This window comes from Mobula birostris, chromosome 2 (assembly GCF_030028105.1).
Source record: "Mobula birostris isolate sMobBir1 chromosome 2, sMobBir1.hap1, whole genome shotgun sequence".
In the NCBI taxonomy this organism is placed as follows: Eukaryota; Metazoa; Chordata; class Chondrichthyes; order Myliobatiformes; family Myliobatidae; genus Mobula; species Mobula birostris.
In genome coordinates this window covers 113155269-113160489 of record NC_092371.1, presented here as the reverse complement: position 1 = coordinate 113160489, position 5221 = coordinate 113155269, and positions in this window count along the sequence as shown.

The following is a 5221-nucleotide window of genomic DNA, read 5'->3' as shown; positions in this document are numbered from 1 at the left end:
TTCCTTACGATAATATTCATGGCCATTGTAACATTTGGTACCAGCACTAAATCCATTGGAGAACATCCTGAAATATAGCAAATACTTCTTAGAAAATGCATACATTTATAGTAAATTGTCAAAATGGTCATGACGCAGAAAAAAGGAAGGTATGTAATGGAAGGAAGAATGCAAAATAAAACATTTCATACCTACAAACGCAGCTAATCGTTTCAAAATAAAGACCAAATGGGGAAACAATTCTCTATCATAAAATCGCAGAGGTTGCCTTTCAATATATAGCTGCCATTTCTGTAACAGAATTTGAAATAATTAAATTCTTCAATCTTCTGAGTTCTCCAACAATTTAAAATGAAGAATTAAAAACTATTACTTAGTGAATTGGATGGTAAGTGTACCAATAGTGTATGCGGCTTCACAAATAACATTAGAGCAATAAGTCTTTCATTCGATAGTTACTGATAAATAAAATTCGTAATAATAAATGTGTTATCTACCTTAAAACTGAAACTATGCTTCCAAGATCTCTACTGTGTAACTGGGAATTAGTTCTGTTAAATCATAACGAGGGATTTGGTGAGTTAAAACACTTCTACTGTTCTGAGTGTATAACTGTGTGTGAAATATGTTCAGTAGTGTTGTAACTGAGAAATATTTGGAAATGACAATGTGATATTGAGCTATTTTGAAGTAGAAAATAGGATGCATATAAGAACTTATGGATTGTAATCCTGTTGTATACAGGTCAGATTTCTTTGTGTAAGTAGTGAATCGACTTTCCATGGATGACCCATCATTTCATCCAACAAACCAAGAAACAAGATGGCCAGCAAGATGAACAAGATTCGTAAGGCCAGTGATGTTGTGGGGGTGGAACTGGACTCTCTCACGGTGGTGTCTGAAAAGAGGATGCATTCCAAGTTGCATGCCATCTTGGACAATGTCTCCCATCCACTACATAATGTATTGGGTGGGCACGGGAGTACATTCAGCCAGAGACTCATTCCACTGAGATGCAACATAGAGCGTCATAGGAAGTCATTCCTGCCTGTGGCCATCAAACTTTACAACTCCTCCCTTGGAGGGTCAGACACCCTGAGCCAATAGGCTGGTCCTGGACTTATTTCCTGGCATAATTTACATACTACTATTTAATTATTTATGGTTTTATTACTATTTAATTAGTTATGGTGCAACTGTAACAAAAACCAATTTCCCCCGGGATCAATAAAGTATGACGATGATTATGACTATGAGCCACCCAAGATCAAAAAACCAGTGTGGGAATGGAATGCTTCAAGACATAGAGGATTTAACCCAGTTGGATGTATAATTTTATTTCTCATTCGAAGGATCTGAATTTGATTTTTTGGAAGAACTGATTATTTTTGCAAGGACTTTGATAAGTGACTGAATGAGATTTACTTTGTTTAAAAGTTGTGATGTTGGAGAATTTGTCTTGAAAGGAGTTCATAAACATGTGACAGAACACGGGTGAAAAACTGTCTGCCTACCTACAGCGGCTACAAGTAGCATTGTCACTCACAACATGCTGGAGGAACTCAGCAGGTCGGGCAGCATCCGTGGAAACGATGAATCGACGTTTCGGGCCAGAACCCTTCGTCAGGACTGTAGAGGGAAGGGGCAGCAGGTCGGGCAGCATCCGTGGAAACGATGAGTCGACGTTTCGGGCCAGAACCCTTCATCAGGACTGGAGAGGGAAGGGGCATAGGGCCTCTGCCCCTTCCCTCTACAGTCCTGATGAAGGGTTCCGGCCCGAAACGTCGTCTCATCGTTTCCACAGATGCTGCCCGACCTGCTGAGTTCCTCCAGCGTGTTGTGAGTGTTGCTTTGACCCCAGCATCTGCAGGGTATTTTGTGTTTAGCATTGACACTGATTGTAAAGTAAGGCAGAGTTGCAGAAACTGAGGCTAACAAGCATCTATCTCTTAAAGCAGTTTTGTAGGGAATGTTGGGACTGCTCTCTGATCTTAGAGTGGAAGCTAACAAGAAAAAAATAGTTCATTCACTGAGCAATTGACATTTCTATACACCGAGGAAGACAAGTATGCTTCCAGAACCACACACATGAAAAAGCATTTAGGAATCATTAAACAATGTGCTATTATACATTCTCAGACTGCAGATGCATGTAAAGAAGATGATGTAGCACAGCTAAATTCAGTTCTCTCTCAACTGATGAAACAAATTGCTGAGGTTCAAAGTCAACTAGCTACTTTAACTACAATAATAGTAGAAGGTAAAAATTGAACTCTAAGACAGCAGGTGATAAGCCAATAAAAGGAAAGGCTGACACAAAAGATAAACAAGAGTCCACAACCATTGATAAATAGCCAAGTGTCAAGTCAAAACCCTTGTACTGTTTTAGATGTGGCAAAGATGCTTTAGCTGCTATGAACCCAATCCTGCATTAGTAGCAGAAAAGAGGAGACAGCTCGAAGTCAGCGGAAGTCACATTATGGTACTCCTAAAGCCTGATTATACTTCTGCATCAGCTCGACGCCATAACCTACGCAAGTGACCGACGCGCGTTGTGAGCATTTATACTTGTGTGTCGGTGTGTCTGCATCGCTCTGCAATTCGGGCACGTCGTGCATGCGCACACAACTGCCTGCGCAAGGCTTCATGGTCATGGTAGTCTTTCTTGGGTAAACAAGTTTAAAGCGAGTGTCGTTTTTCATGAAAGCGAAATGTGTCCTCCATAATTTCGGAGGTCTGTAAAGCTTTATGGAAAGCATTGCAGCCAGAGTTCCTTCCCTGCCCTTCGGTTGGCCAATGGGAAACTATTGCAGTGTAGGAGGAAATATGATGCTCCCAGGTGGACCAATCACTATTGTTGCGTTCTGCATTGCTGCAACGCGCAGTTACATTTTGGGAGAGGTGCGCGTCAGGCTCTGGCGTAGGGATCCGCGTCGGCTCTGCATAGGGTTTGCGGCGACGCAGTACTTACGGCGTCGAGTTGACGCAGAAGTATTAGTCAGGCTTAAGACTCACTTAAACTAGAAACTGTTCCTGTTGCAGGACAATTGGGGATCGATGTTGGCAAAGCATGTCCCAAAAGCTCCAAGATCTTGTTCAGTGAAGCAAAGTCCAGAAGACAGACTGTTAACCTACCTAAAGGATTGGTTGGTACAAAGTGCACTGCTCAAATAAGCCTAGCCAGTAGAAAATGCAATTGTTTATTAGATACAGTATGGAAGGGCACTACCACCTCTAAATCCTACTATGATCACACTTACCAGACCTAGCAGTTCATTCTCTCATCAACTTGTTGGAAGTTGAGTGTGCTAATGGACAAGCTGTCCCATATCTGTGATATGCAGAAATCAGTGTTACATTCCCAAAAGACTTTACAGGAGTGGATGTGGAAGCACCCATCCTGGCACAGATTGTTCCAGATGTCTCTTTACGTTCACAGACTGTGAAGTTAGTTAGTCTGAATACCCTTGATGAACTGTATAAATGCAACCCCAAACTGAAAAGTAGCCAGAAATTCTCTCCCAAGTTTGGCAACAAGCAAGTGCTGCAAGTTTCACAAATGCGACAAAGACAGACTACAGAGGGAAATGTTGGGCTGCTGAGAGTACCCGACAAGGACCCTAGAAAAATTCCATCTGGGCAGTCTCTGGTCTTGTGTGGATCAGTCACAGTCAGAATGCCACATCCTGACAAATGTGATGTTTGGAGCATCCATTTTCTTCTCCCTTGTCTGCAGGACCTGTAGTAAAGATTTGCCTTGTTACTTTGGAAAACAAGCAACGTTGTCATTTACCTCACACATAAAAGTTGCTGGTGAACGCAGCAGGCCAGGCAGCATCTCTAGGAAGAGGTGCAGTCGACATTTCGGGCCGAGACCCTTTGTTTGAAATTCCAGTATTTGCAGATTTGAAATTCCAGTATCTGCAGATTTCCAGTTTGAAATTCCAGTATCTGCAGATTTCCTCGTGTTTGTTGTCATTTACCTGTAGTGATTGCCAATATAACAGTGCGTGATGTCACGATTCCTCCCAGGTGTGTTAAAGCTGAACTAAATTCAGTACAAGCCATACTTCCTGAAGATCTCCAAATAAAACTTCTAGTGAGTCTGAATCCACTCAAGCATCAAGCCCAGAGTTCAACTTAAGTGATTCTCTTATCCCTACTGCGTGGAAGACGAGGTTTACCCAGAAATTATGAAGCACCCCTGATGTTTTCTCACCTCATTCCTTGGATTCACCTCATTACTTAAATTCAAAGGGGGAGGGAAGCTGCCTGTGTAGTGTAACACCTGTTAGTGCTGGTGTGCTCTTGTGAGACTGGTCGCCACACTCTTTATGAGAAAAATCTGATTACATAGTACAGGTACTATACTTGGTTTTGAAAGGAGGCAGTGAATAGAAAACACACACTTCTGGAGTTAAGTTTTGTTTACAAAAAAAAGCAATATATACAAAATATTTAAATGAGTAAGAACAATTCAAAATTCTAGCATTCTGTTTTAGGTTCCAAATCTCAGATAGCAAATGAAAATCAAATTCCTTTTTAGTTAGAATCTGTGAAATTCATTAGAATTACTCTAATTTCTCTAACTAACTAGATCTAGTGTTATCCCTATTTAAAAGTTTATAGACTAACATTTTCCTTTTTATTTATCCCTAGTTAGATAGGAAACATCCAACCATGTTAAATCCTCTATGCCTTGAAGCATTTTGTTCCCGCACTGGTTCTTCGATCTTGGGTGGCTCGTCATCTTGTTCCTTGGTTCATTGAATGAAATGATGGGTTATCCACGGACCATCGATTCACAATACCTACACAGAAAAAAAACCTGACCTGTATACAACAGGATTACAATCCATAAGTTTTTATACACATTCTATTTTCTATTTCAAAATAACTCAATACCACACTGTCAGTTCCAAACATTTCTCAGTTACAACACTACTGAAAATATTTCACACACACATTATACACTCAGAACAGTAAAAGTGTTTTAACTCACCAAATCCCTTGGTATGATTTAACAGAACTAATTCCAGTTACACGGTGGAGACCTTGGACCCCAGTCTCTCTTTGGTTGGTGCTCGTTATAGCCATAACTTCAATGTCTTTTGTCGATATCATCTCTCCTCAAGGGGTTTCACACTGAGAATTTCCGGTAAGTAGAGAAGAGATACTAACTGCTAATTCCACTTTCAACAGTTCATATCTTTTGTTAGTT